This window comes from Zeugodacus cucurbitae, chromosome 5, assembly GCF_028554725.1.
Source record: "Zeugodacus cucurbitae isolate PBARC_wt_2022May chromosome 5, idZeuCucr1.2, whole genome shotgun sequence".
Lineage (NCBI taxonomy): Eukaryota > Metazoa > Arthropoda > Insecta > Diptera > Tephritidae > Zeugodacus > Zeugodacus cucurbitae.
The window spans coordinates 56,374,498-56,389,791 of record NC_071670.1 but is presented as its reverse complement, the minus strand read 5'-3'; the positions used below and the strand labels follow the sequence as shown (position 1 = coordinate 56,389,791).

The 15,294-nt window shown below is 33.9% G+C and overlaps 1 protein-coding gene and 1 long non-coding RNA gene across 5 annotated transcripts in view; one reads left to right on the top strand and one right to left on the bottom strand.

Moving 5' to 3' along the window:
* LOC114803616 (uncharacterized) overlaps positions 1-15,294 on the bottom strand; it is a 299,076-nt gene that overhangs the window by 26,468 nt on the left and 257,314 nt on the right. The window contains exon 6 of one of the 2 annotated variants that reach the window (XR_008471609.1): positions 14,762-15,221. The exons of the other annotated variant lie outside the window; for it this stretch is intronic. This is a non-coding gene — a long non-coding RNA (uncharacterized LOC114803616). The remainder of the gene's footprint in view (positions 1-14,761; positions 15,222-15,294) is intronic. 2 annotated transcript variants of the gene reach the window in all.
* Positions 1-15,294, top strand: part of LOC105209059 (mucin-2) — a 122,799-nt gene that overhangs the window by 3,410 nt on the left and 104,095 nt on the right. The gene's annotated exons all lie outside the window — the stretch shown is intronic.

The window sequence follows — 15,294 nt, the reverse complement described above, 5'->3', positions numbered from 1 at the left end:
AAAACAACATGTATGCAAAGTTACAACCTTAAAAAATAATTTATGTTCATTTAACAGCCCATTGAAAATCGTCAAAATTTGAAATCGAGAATGTGGGTGGGGTCCCCTTAAGGTAAGTGACTGTCCATTAAAGTCAATGTAGGACTTTTAAAGATAGAGACGTCCGAATATAATGAATTTCTATAAAAATATCTATAGCGAACTGATTTATTGAGGGATCCTCCTTATTTGCCCTGTCCAAATGTTTGAAAATAAAAATTACTAAATACAGTGGAACTTCCATAGCTCGAACTTCTATAACTTCTCCATAACTCGAACTCTTGAAGAGGCAATAGAAGGCAACTTTCATACAAATTTCCTTCCTAAATCGAACTTTTCGACGAGGGCATTATACAAAATTTAAAATTTTACTATCGATGTAGAATTTTAAAAGAGTCCCTTTATATAAAAATATAATCCACATATAGATTGCATACATCATCTAACAAAGGCATGGGATATAGACGTCAAGAACCAATAATAGCAAACTGCAACAAATAAAATTACAGAATACATGTTTTAACGCATGTACATAAAACTTTATGCGAAATCAATAAATAAAACAGTGTATAAATCTATTTTTTACAACTTTTTGAAAATTTATATGTTTTAATGAAAATTCTATAACTCGAAGTCTCTCTAACTCGAATTTTTTTGTGGATTATGGTGATTCGAGTTACAGAAGTTCCACTGTAGTTAAAATACAAAACAAAAGTTGTAGATTTAAATGGTATAATCTCTTTCCACCTGAGGATCTTTTGGATTTTAAATGGAGAAGGGCTTTAAAAATCAAATATTTCTAGATATAATTTTAAATTCGTTTAGCTAAGAGTCAACACCTTTCTAAATTTAGAGAATATCTCATATACACCATGTATGAATATTTATACTAAATTATTAATGAACAAACAGTGAAAAGCTTAACCAAACCGAATAATTTCGAAAGTTGCTGAGCAAAATAAAATTTCATTCAAATTCGAGATTGTGTAACACACTTTATAAGATTAATTTCAATGATTCTTTTCTATAATATTGAGAAGAAATTGTGGCAAAATTTTGTCAAATTTTAGAAAACTAAATTTTAAACTCAAAATAACTTGAAATATCTAAAAACTAAAATTTGAGAAGCTAAACTAAGAGTATTTGAAGAATGTAAAAGCTAGACTTGCATGACTGATGACTATTATAGCTTTTCCCCTAACTATAATAGCTTTTCATCTCAAATGTTTGTGCTTTATATGCTTCAAAAACTACTTTCGCATTCTGTTTTTATAATTTTTAAATAATATTGTACGATTTTCAGTATTCTTCTCTCCATTTTTATTCAATAAGTCATATACATATGTATCCTTTGTACCTTTTTACTGTCATCAAATCTCCGTTTTCATACTTCCATTTGTCAATACCCGAAAAAATCAGCATTTTCGTCACGTGCACAAAGTTCATTATTCGCAAGTCATCTCATTGTCTGCTCTATTTACTTTTGTATGCGCACTGGCCTGGTTGACGTTTTCAAATACCTTTTCACTCCTCAAAAAAGAAATATTACAAACTTACACATAACCGTTGCAAACTAGCAAAATAATAGTGGATATGTGACACTATATATTTCTTATATATTCTATATGTGCTACTAAAAAATCTATCACGAGCAAATATTTTTAAAATTCTGTATATATCACAGTTATATTAAACAAGAAATGTATAAAGGTCACATTATTATATGCCAACCATGTTTGCTTTCATTGCATACTTTTCTGCGCGCCACTGATTATCGCTCATTAGTATGCTAGTCAGTCGCTGGGTTTGATCTATTCGCCATCATACTCGATGCAGAGCACATTATTAATGCTATTCACAGTTATTTCAGATATAACGAAAATTTGGAGATAAAAAACCAGACTTTTCTACATTTCCCTCCCTATTCATTGACAATAAAATACAAATACAAAACAGTAAATATTTATAAAACCGTAATTCGTACACGCTTTTACAATTTACAAATGGCATTCGTTACGCTAAATGATTCATTCATGCACTCACACATATACAGCCACAAGAGTCGTGCCCCAATTTATTCTTCATTTATTTTGCAATAAATCCGCCATTTATTCATTCTCACTTTCGCACACTTCCACTTCCGCTTATCAGCAGTTTAGATGTGTAGCTCTAGCTCTAGCACTCCACCACCTTGACCGACCATTACTCTCACTTTTAATGCCTTTTAACTTTCAATAAGCATTGTGTGTAAGCGCACCGTTTGTCGCCGAATGCTGCCTATTCACACATAGATTTGTTCAAGTTACACAGTCATAACCATCTGTCAAGCGCCATTAAACTCAAAACTGTCAAATGTCAAGCAGCGCCAGCAACAGCGTTGCTTTAAATGTTTAGCTGGAAAGCAAAAAAAACTAAAATTGATGGCAGAAATGCTTAGCTGGAGCTATTGAATTGGAATTGCTGTGCTACATAGTAGGTGCAAGTGAATGTGAGAACTTGAGAGATTCTGGGAGTCAAGGTACAGTGGGACGGTTGGACGATTGAATAATAAAAAAATGAAATATGATGCTCAAACAAATATGTTCGTACAGAGTCTTTTTTCACATTTAGTATGTGTCTTGGAATCAGAAGATAATCTAATTAAATCAGAGATAAACAAAATGAAAAAAAATTTAGCGAAATCACATACCTAAATAATGATTGAATTATAAGAATATAAAATAATATAAATTCAGAAAGATTTCGCTTAACAAAAATACACAAAAAGTGAGTCAGCACTTTAATTGGACTAGATACTTGAACTGAACACGAATATACAAAATAAAGTCTTTCAGATTTAGTTTGTTTTTGACAGTATAGAAAATTGAGAAGTGTCTTTCAACCCAAATGAAAACATCTCTTTCTGTAATGAAAATGAGAGAAAGTTCAATATTTTTATTATAGATACTAGATCTTTAGCGAGCTTAAACTTTATGACGTCTAAGGCTCAACCCCCACCGGATAAGTCAAAAACGCCTTTGACTAATAAGACACAAAAACGTATTTTGCTCTAACCTACACCAAGCGAGCATGCGATTTTGTCTCGTCTTATTCGGTGTGTGTTGTCATATATGAAGCTATGAAATGTTGTCGCATCAGACAAAAAATGTCGTCTTGTCTATTCCGGTGTGGGTTGAGCCTAACGAATCATTAAAACCGATTTTCATGTTGAGTATTTACTATGTATTAGGTCTACAACTTTGCTTCCGCCGTTTTCCAATAGATGTCTCTAGATTAAAGCACTGGTCGATTAAATCGATTTTTTTATATCGATCTTGGACATTTGCGTCAACATTAACCCAACAAAATATTTGTAGGGATCTGTTTGCATCCCAAACTTATTCTCAACTGAAAATGTCACTTTTTGAGCCGTGTTCTCGACATTTGCGGGAAATTTTGCTTTTCTTTTTTAATTCCAAGAAAAGTGCGGCTGAGGCTCATCGACGTTTGTAATCGTTTTTATCAAAAAAAACGTAAATTAAAAAAAGAACGGCGGAAGTAAAGACCTAATATTTTAATATCTTTCTAGACTACATGTTTTTAAAGTGATTCCACCGAATTTTTTAATAGTTTTTCTCATATTCGGAGCGAAGATGATAGCAACAAGATCATCAACATCTCTAACAGAGTTTTTCAGTTAAAATACGAAGTGTGTTCAAAAAATAACGGGAATTTTTGTTTTTCGAAGATAATATTTATTTAACAGTCCACATTATCGTTCCCATTCCATATTAAGCACTTATGCCAGCGCTTGTACCAATCGTCGATCAGTACACAAACTCTATTTTTGGGATAGCCTTTAGCTCTTTCAGCGATTTCTTGTATGCTTGTGAAACTACGGCTCTTTAAGGTTAATTTTATTTTTGAAAATAGGAAAAAGTTACACTCTCTGGCGAATATGGAGACTGGGCATCGTTACAGTATTGCTTTTGACCAAGAATTCAAGAAGAAACAACGAAGTGACAGCTTTTAAATTTGTTTCTACAAACCTGGAAATTTTGAAATTCCCGTAATTTTTTGAACACAACTCAAGATTATAAATACATAGATTATTGAAAGAAAGGAAATGAAGTGGGAAAGGTCTCATAAAGGATTTTAAAAAGCTAATTGTGGAAATTATCTCTCTACTAATATCTCAGTGTATCGATTTTGATTTTTTAGACTTTTTAAATACAAATTTTTATTTCTTGATTCAAAAACCAACACACTGTCGAAGTATATTGAAAATACACGCAACATCCTGCAGGCCACCCGGGAATGTGAGCGTTATTACAACAAAAAAAAAGCGGCTTCGCATTGCGTTTACCTTCTTTGAAGGCATTATTTTGATTGAGGGTCCAACATGTGCCACGTGCCGTTGGTTTGGCGTCGTCACGACAACATATCCGTAGAATCACAGTTGACGCTTTCGGTTAGCCGTCATTTGTTGGCATTCTTTGCGCCGAAAACGTCGCACGCATACAAATGTCGATACAACACACATACATATATAGATGGTACATATGTGCTTATGGATATATGTATGTGTGCATATCAACTCCCACAGTGGGCCGACAGAGATTTTACCTCTTTGTGTGTAGGCGATTTGTTTGAACGTCTAAAAATTACGTGTTTTGCATGCGAAACGCATGATGAAAGGGTCCAAAAAGGACGCGCCAACCACAAACGCCAGACAATAAGAAAACAAAAATAAATGTGAGAGCAAAAAGTAAACAAACAATAAGCGGCTAACAAGCGCCTATCTTGTATGTAGTCAAAGTCGCGTGTTTCGGCGACTCAAAATGGCGAATACAAACAAACAGTCCACTCTTCCACGGCCTGTATGTGCGCCGGTTCATAATCTACGCGTTTACACTGTTTGCTCACAAGCAAAGTGGGGTATGCGTATGAGCCTGTGTGTGTGTGTGAGTTGAAAATGAATAATTTCGCAAAATTTACTACGGAAATAAATCAGAAATTTCGTTGCCTGCGAATCCTTTGCGGCAACAGCGCGGTTGAAGCTCCTCTACACCCCTCAACATGTTATTTTCAAATTTCATTTGCTTAAGTGCCACCGACAGTTGGCAGCAGCAAAGTTGGTTTATATTTGGCCGCCAAGCAGCATAACTGTAAATATATATTTACTATTGTATATATACATATATGAAAGCTTTTTCGGTTGACTTCCTGTTTTGTCACCTAAATATTCATATTCCTGTATAAATATACAACAAACTTTGTTGTTTTGTTTTCGGTACTCTCAACTTTTACAACAACAACAAACGCAGTAAGTTCGTTGTTGGTAGTTTTCATTGCTATTTAATGTGCGTCGTTGTTGTTGTCCGACTTTTGACAAATGTACTCGCAATCGGTTACAGCGGTAACTGTGTCACCACGAATTACCCACACCGACTACATTCATTCATCCATCAACAGTTGTCGGTGGTTTTTGCAGCGTAAACAAATATTTTTTCGGTATAACTGTATATACTACAGCTAGGTATATATATACCAGTACTACGAATTTATAATTCCCTCCTGCCATAACTACCGTTATACGTACATAGTTGGCAACACTTGTTTGTCGAGCGAAACTTAATTTTATTTATCGTTGCACTTATTTAATAATGTTCGTGTTGTAATCTCATTAGATTACTTTTTTATGACGTTGCCGAACTTTTTTACTGCTATTTTTTATTATTTATTGTCATGTAGTCAACAGTGACTCGAAATAAACATGTTAAATGGAGTCATCAATCTTCAATGAAACTGATTGGTCGAGGCTTTAATATGGGCAATATGTTGTGTTTAATTTATTCAAAGTGTATGGAAATTGGAACTAAAACATAAATAAATATTTATTATAAATGGAAATATTAAAGCTGGATTATTATTTTTTATTAGATTTTTAATGCTTTCATAGTATTTTAGGTTACCGAAAGTTTGGTGTTCGAAAATATAATTACTATAGTTCATAGTAATCGATAAAACGAGGCTTATCTTATATAGAAACAATGGAACCGTATTAAATCCTTAGTCAATCGAACACTTACTCTGAACATCTCTGTTTTCACATAAAAATCTCATCTATTATCTATTTTTTTCTTGCTTACTATGTATGTATTGACTCCAAGAACCTATACTATACATTTCGTAGAGATTCAAAGAAAAACTATGATATTGACTTACACTGATGGGTCTAAGACCACAGATGGTATAGGTGCCGGGCTCACCGGACCACGTCTGTCGATGCCCGATGGGATACTCGATAGTACTTTCCCAGTATCTTTCATGCTGAGGTCTATGCTATTAGCAAATACGCTGAAATAATATCGGACAGGAACTATCACGGCGAACGAATTGCCATCATCAGTGATAGCCAGGCGACTCTCCAGGCCCTATCATCCTTCGAAATAAACTCGGGGTTGACCCTGGACTGCCTTGGAAAACTCAATAGAGTATGCAGCAACAACAAACTAACACTGTTCTAGGTACCTGGACACAGAGGTATACAAGGCAACGAACTCGCAAACTAGCTAGCTAGAAGGTCCGCGGCTACCAGACCGGTGGGGCCAGAGAGCCCTTCATTGCCGTTGGTCCGCAAGCTCTAAGAAATGGACTACTCGAAGGCGAATTAGAAAGTAGGAATCGCTACTGGCTGCAACTGCAGGGACTTCGCCACTCCAAACTGTTTCTAGGGGGGTACAACCGTAAAAGATTCAAGCAACTTATTGCGCTCCCAAGAAACAAAATGAGACAACTAGTGGCACTTTACACTGGCCACTGCAAACTCGGGATCTGCTCTACGGACCTGTGCAGATTCTGTGATTTGGAAACGGAAACACCTGAGCACCTACTCCTGGAATGTCACGCGATTGCGGGATTAAGCAGGCAGGCAATAGGGTCTCTATATCCACAAAGGGAAAGTATCGCGACCACCAGCCCTGCGATCCTCTAATAAAATCAAATCTAATCTATAATATTGACTTTTAAACGATCTCTAACTAAAACGTCACCAAACTCGATATAAAACTACAAGACGAAATATATTACCTCTTCCTCATGCATAACTAAGGACCTAAACACAAAAGGTAAGAACACATATTTAAAGAGGATATGAGATGTGTTGTAAAGCTAAGCAGTCACAGTGTTAGTTAAGTTCTATTCGTGGAAATAATTCTCAAAAGTGATCCTTGGTGGATACCTTTTCCACTCCAAGCTAATAAAGGTCTTATTCTAAAGACCTACTAGACAACCAAATACGAGATAAGGTAGAATGAGAGAATATATCATAGATGATGAACATCAAGCTAAAGTGTACTGAAAACCGATTCATAATTCACCCTCAACAGCATCTCAAACGCTGATTCTTCAGAATGAAGTTATATAAATTACATAAATGTAAATCATATTATCTCTTTGATCATCAGAAGCTTTTTCAAAAGCATATCGATAGTCCCATATTACTCTAATGCAAATGATGTTGCTTTCATATCCGATTTCTCCTTGAGCTTGACAATGGTTAAAAAACCACGAAACCATATAGATTACTTGGTCTCAAGTAAGAGAGTTTATGAAAGGGACGATAGTTTTTTTTTTTTTTTTTTGATAACTGAGCTTTAAGTGAAATCGATGTATGAATATTAATAATGAGATATAATACTGTTTAAAACTACGTAGAAAAAAAATTAACCAGATTATCAAAGTAGTAACCCTTTAGTTCGTTTATGAAGTACTTGGTTTATGGAAAGCTAAAGCAACCATACATCTTCCATTTAGATAATCCCATTAGGCGTAATTATTTTTCCACTAATTATTGGCTGAAGTTTACATAGAATATATGAGAATTCTTATGACAGCGACAATAATTATAAACGCATAAGTATTAAATTTATGAGAAGCGACAAAGGCTTACTCACGGCTCTGCACAGACTGTGTAAAACCTTGTATCCATAGTTTTACTACTTATGTCGTACATTAAATTTATTTATCATTCCCACATAGTAACCACTGAGAAGTACTAAATAAGTATAAGCATTTCCACACATGCAAAACAATCAAATATTTATGCAGTGTCCTCGCCACTTAAGAGCGTCCAAAGCAGTTGACGATGGTGATGGCGTGCAACCGCGCCATGAATGCAAATTATTAACGGTAAAATTGATGTAAATTACATGTTGGCGCTAATTTGTTAAATTAAGAAATATTTGCCAAGCAAATGCAAGTTAAGGCGAACTAGCGAGAGTCACACGCCATTGGAAGCGTCGACGGTTGAAAAAGTTGCACGAACGCATGGAAGTGAGGAAAAGTAATAAAAAGGCTTTAAATGCACATGATTGTGTGCTGTTGTTGTTGGTTGGTGGCAACATGGCGCTGACGGCCGGCGCCACCACATGCTGTACACAATGCGGTAAACAATAATGTAATGTATATAAGTGTGTCTGCACTTTTCGACACGCCAACAACAAACAGCAAATGAAAATGAAAATGCAAGCATTAACACACACACACTCACACACATGCATACATATGTACATACTGCAGAGGGAAGAAGGACAACGCGCTTGTTGCAAAAGGCAAATGCGTGTTCGTGCGGAAATTCCGTAATGTCGGAGCGCCGCTCAGCGAAATTAGAGCAACGGCAATGTCGCGTTCTGCTTTTCTTTCATTTTTGTTGAAACGCTGCGGCTGTTTAGTTATTTTTTTTTTGTTGGCAACGGAAATGCTAGTTTGCATACAAAAGTATTTACATATATAATATAATATAATATATATGATATCAAAAGTATATAAAAATGTGTTTACAACACACTAACGAAGCAACAACCAACCATCAACAACAAAAAATTACATGAATGTGCAACTTAACCAACTCATTGCGGCGCGTTGTCCTTCGTTGCCAATGCCTCCGCTTCCCCTACGTGCCGCTTCATGCTGGCAAGGCTTAGTATTTGCCTACTGACACACTTTGGCAAATTGCATTCAGCGAAGGCAGCGCGGCACAAAATGGCGTACAGCAAGTAGGATGTAGCAATATATAGGGGACTATGTTAGCGGGAGTGAAGGGACGCGTTGGATAGTGACGAGTGCTCTTAATGGCTTAGCGCACAGCACAGCGCACGTGCAACGGACTACTCGTAATTTGTGGCAATGACATGTTGCATGAAATATTTCAGCAAATTTCTCAGCGCATTACTGTCAGTATTAGCTGAACGGAGGCGATAAAATTGAATAGAAATTGCAGGAGCAATGACCGAATGCGAGTGTTGGTGGTGTTAGTCAAGGCTAACGATGTCTTTCGCGAGGAAAGTATTGAAAGGAAATTGTGAGGGTTGCAATTTTAGTTCATTATAAATATTTATGGAGGGTATAGTATGTGTTGCAATATTGGGTGTTACATGTCGCTATATACTTAAATTGAAAACAAATTCTTCGCTTGCAAAGCTTACTAAAAATATGTAATAATCAAATTATGAAGATATAGAACTTTAAAAATACTTAAAATGAAAATTTAGAAAACATAATTTATATATAATTTATAATATATAAATTGTTTAAGAAAAAATAATTGGGGAGAAAATAAATATATTAACCATACCTAATCAAAAAAAAAAAAAAAAAAACGAAAAAAAATTCAATTAAAAAAATTAAGATTTCATTCCTTTTTTCTTTAAAGCAGACATATGCATTTCCATTAAGTTTGATCATTTTGAAAAGACATTTGTTCGAAAATTGTTGTATTTGAGGAAAATGCGCCTAATTTTATACAACGTACCGGCCTTATATTATCTTTAATAAATCGTTGCCTACATATAGGATGAGTTTGATTGTACTTCGAGGAGTTAAAATAGTAGAATTAACATTAATAACATTACTTAAATATATTTGACTTGCAAATAGGCAGTCCTGTGCCGGAAAAAAATCACATTCCGGTCATGGAAAAAGAGTCCGTGTCATATTATTTAAAAATGCGCCTAATTGTATGCAATTCTTTTTATAATTAGCTTAGTATATAACGTTATTATGGCTGTTGACTACGTTGCTCAAATCATTTTGAGGAATACTTCTGATATGACAGTCTTGCACAACTAAAAATCCGAGTCTATTTCGATTACGTAAACTGTACTGGCTTGAGAACTGTGTTGTGTAAAGGAAGATCGTGAAGGCGAGTCATATTCAGCAAATAATGTATGATTTAACTCGACATTAACTCTAGTGTTCGTATTTAAAAATACCACAATGGTACTTAACGTCAAATTTGTTCAAAGTAGTCAGATAAAGGCTTTAAATTCACAATATTTACTAAATATTTGTCTGAATTTAGAATTTAAGAACCAGGTTTCTTATTATACTTTCGCAACAAAAGTTGCTAAGAGAGTATTATAGTTTTGTCCACATAACGGTTGTTTGTAAGTCATAAAAACTTAGATATAAGATTATATATATCAAAATGAACAGGATGACGAGACGAGTTGAAATCCGAATGTCCATGCAACGGATAACTTGAGTAAAAATTGAGATATCTTAACGAAACTTGGAACACGTATTCCTTGGCACCCTGAGGAGGTTGCTTGAAAAAATCGGACCATTGCGCGTAGCACAAAATGGCGAAAACCAAAAACTTATAAAGTGTCATAACTAAGCCATAAAGAATCGCCCACTTGTGGGTCAAAAACCATATCTCAGGAACTACTAGACAGATTTCAATGAAATTCGGTATATAATATTTTCTTGACACACTGATAACATGGATAAAAAATTTGCGAAATCGGTTCACAACGACTACTTTCCATATAACTCTATTTTGAATTGCACCTGATTTCTTCACTTTATAATATATACATAAGGAACCAATGAAGATAGCGGAATAAAACTTTACACAAATAGTACATATTATATCTGGCTTCACTTGAGAAAAAATTGTTGAAAACGGATTATAACTTTTCAAGGCCCCTGTTATCGAACATGTTGAACTCCGCGCTTAAGGGGAAATTTTAACCGAAAATATGGATAAATCTCTGATAATTTAATGTACTTCAGAGGTAATTGTTTTCTTCTAATAGAATGTCGCTGTTCCAAATATTATTATAATCGGGTCATAACATATTCTAGCTCCCATATACCTAATTATAATTTTTTCAAAAATACGGTGGGCTTTATTCCGCATATATGTATTGGAAAATTACCTCAGCCCTCATATCCAAATATGACGATTTTCGTTATTCTATTAAACTTTATGCCGAATTTATGGGTAAATTTAATCTTCATAAATTTCTTCAATAAATTACGAGAGTATAAAATGTTCGGTCTCAACCGAACTTAGCCCTTCCTTACTTGTTTTTTCTATCTAAATGTTGATTAAAGATTTCATAGATCATCTTTAAAACTATAAATCAGGAATAGAGACAACGAAAGTTTCATCGTGTTGGTATTTTTGGACTGGACTTCGTTTGACATCAAATTTCTTGGATACGATAAAAGGAAGAGAAGAAGACTTTGCTTATAATTATTTTACAAGTTTTACAGTTCGATTTGCTTATATTTTAAAAATTCCATGAAACCATGAAGTGGAAAAAGAGCAAATCCTTGATGAAACTAAACTAATATTGGTGGAGTCAGTTAAGAGCAGCAGATTAATTTTGGAAGAGTTTTTGGTTTCCATTTCTTGTTAATTGTGTGCTAAATAAATTTATTTATTACACCACGTTGTTGCTCAAATGTAGACTTCCGTTTTAACACACTCACACACACATATTTCGACTTAACTAGAAAATTTATTATAGACCAGTAGCATTTAAACTACCAGCACAGTGTCAGAGTCACTTGAGTATATAAATCACCGTCGTGCAGGTGGCCCCCAGTTGATTGGCGATAAAAGGACATTGTAAGCAAGTGGTCGACATGATACCATTGAGATTTGCATAATAAATAAAACACTGTGTTAAGCAAAATTGTGTGCCGAAAACTGTGCGAATAAGTGGGTGTGAAAAAGTAGAAGCTTCAAGAACGAAGGCAACCATAAATTGCAACTAAGAGTGAAGAAAATTTCGGTAACAAAAACAACACAAAGTGAATGGAAAAATTTTTGGACACAAAGGTCACATAATTCATTAAATGTGGCTTGACTTTGAATATATAATATCTAATATGATTGTATGTATGTGCAGGCGTGTGTTAGTGTAAGTGTCAGCACGAACTTCGTGAGTTGCATGCAAATTTTCGCTCTCACTTTTCAACGCCAACGGTTATTACACAATTTTCATACGTTTTTACTGCATTTTTTTCCTATTTTCTTGGCAAACAAAATTTCATTTGCCATTGTTCTTGTTCTTGCTGTTGTTGCCCGCAAACAGCGAAACCTTGCTGAAATTGCCATAAATCATACCGATAATTATGTGGGTGAGCTCATAAATAAAATATTCGAGTGCAGCAGTAGCAGCAATGTTTGTGGAGTTGTTGTTTTTGCTTTTATGGCTTTTCGCTATCGTCTGCTGACCGCATTTTCGCCACAGGTGAAGGCGGTTGGCAAGATGCTTGCGCCTCTATGCTGCTGTTGTTTCCAAGACGTTGCCAAGGTGAGGCAGTGTGCTGAATTTAAGGAGAGTTTTTTTGGAGAAAATTTAAAATTCATAAATTTTTTACTGCCCGAAAATATAATAATAAAAAATTATGAAATTCATATTGCTGCCGTCTGCTGTGCATGAAACTCGCATATTCGCGCCATTTATATGCTCAACATTGCTGGCTTGCCGCATTGTTTCAATTCCGCGCGGCGTACACGGCGTATACGCAACAATTTTTCGGATCGCCAAGGCGAGCAAGAAACCTTCCAACCATCTTTAATATATTTTTTTCACCTCAATTTCTTTTTTGCTATTTATTTATGCTTTCACCGTTATGTTTTATTATAAATTTTCTTTTTCTCCCCAGCGCTTTTAACGTCAATAAAATTGCAAAATGATGAAAGATTGCCGCTCCTTTGACTTTTATTGTCTTGCTTAGAAATGTGCATAAATTTATATTCAACATTTCAGTATCGCATAAGTAGATATATGCAGGAGCTGATGCATTGAATTTTAACTTCCATTTCATAAAGGTGAAATGGCGTAAAATATTATATGAAGGCGATGGTTTAATAGCTCATTTGAGCTATGTGGTAATGTGGAAAATTATGGTTGTAATTTTTCAACTTTATAATTCTAAAAACCGGTAAATTTCTCCGAAGATGAAAAAATTCCAGTTTTTATTATCAAATTTTTAATAAATGTTTAGAAAAAACCATAATTTGCTTCTATTTGAAATTGATAATTAATGTGTTAGAATATTTTCTAAACTGGTGTTGCCACATGTTTAAAGAAATAAATATAATTTTGAACTCTACAATATGTTACTAAATTAAAATATAGCGAAAGCTATTACAGTCAATTAAAATTAATAAAAAAATGTTTACAGAGTTACCACTTTTTGAAACAATAAAATTTGGAGCTAAACAGATTATGAATATAAAGCCAATAAATGTGGGATAAATAAAATTTTCATTAAAATAAACTAAAACAATAATTGTAAAATGCTTTTTTTTTATAGAAAAATATGGGGTTAGGGTTACCACCTGTAGAAAAAATTTAAAAAAATCTAAATTAATATTTAAAGCAACTGTTATATATAATATCATTGATCGACTGCATATTTCAAAGAAAATAGAGTTATCAACTATAAAAACGTAAAAAAAGTTACAAAGAAACTTTTGGAATTTAAACAAAATTAGAGATGCAGATAGGGTTGTCACCTTTTTCAAAAATAATACTGAAATTAAAAACAGCATAATGAAATACCGGTAGGAGATTTTTACAAAAAAAATTAGCAAGGGTTGCCAATTAACAAAATAAAAAACACAAAAATCAACTAGATTTCTTAAAAATCGATTAGTTAAAAAAAAACAGATATAGCGAAGAGGACAGTTGCAATCAACAAAAAAGTTAATATATGATTGCCAATTTTTAAAAAACAATTAAAAAACAACGGATTATCAAAAGATGATTAACAAAACCTTTTATAGAGCTTCCAACTTTTGAAAAAAAAATAAAAACAAAAAAGGTGACAAATCTTGCTCAAAGATAAATAAACCTTTTCTCTGAAGGTAGTGTTGTCAACTTTTCAAAATAAAAATAAAACTTCTACAAACTCAAAGTATAGTCTATAATACATGTTTGTAAAGTAAATACACAGTATTTCTGCATTATATCTCCAGATTTATAAAAAAAAAAATATTTTCTAAAAAATCATTTATACAAAAATATTAAAAGCAATTAACACACAAAACATTTTCATCCGCAAGTTAAGTCATTTGACAATCTATTTGCTTTTAATTCCACCTACCTATATATCACATTTATTTTCACCACCTTGCCCCCCACTCAAGCCACAAAAAGAATAAAACATTTCTCAAACCAAAAGCTTTTCACGACAATTTGACTTTTTGACACATTTTTGCGGGTCATTACGCCAGCCGTCAGCTGCAATTACGCTCCACAAATAAATTTAAGTCAATATGACAGCCAACAATAACAACAATAACAAGGGTAATCAATATAATCTTTGGCATTAAGCGCAAATATTCATACACACAAACATACCCACATCCATTTCATACAATAAATTTATGAGCACTGCAAAATGGTATGTATGTACATATTTATGGACTTACCATTATATAGACATAATAAATTCTGCAAAAGCACATGAAAATAACAGTTGGTTTACTATTTGACATTCCATTGTTGCTGTTGTTGCAATTGTTGCGGTTCTTGCGATTTTTTGACATTGTGGTTTTTCATTGTTGACTTCTTCTCTGCTGATTATTGATTCTTCGTTTGTGTTTGTGTGTGTGTTGCTTATGTGTGACAGTCGTCGTAAAAATAATTCTTATTTTCCTTCGCTTTCTTTTATTGCGACTACTGCTGGCAGGAGGCCACGGCGTATGAGTATAAGAATGTGTTTGTCATAAATCAAATTGTTTACTTTCTTAGCTTCATTGAGCTTGCTCAGCGGTGCATTATAAATTCATATTCATATATGTAATAGCGTATATATAATCAGCAAGAGTGATCCTTAGCTGAGGCTAAGTACCTTCGCATGATATTATATGGTTCATTGAATTGAATGAGCTGGCAGAAAAAAAAAAACAAAAAATGGAATTAATTTTTGAAAGCTGCAGTATTTAATATTTTTATATCCCCG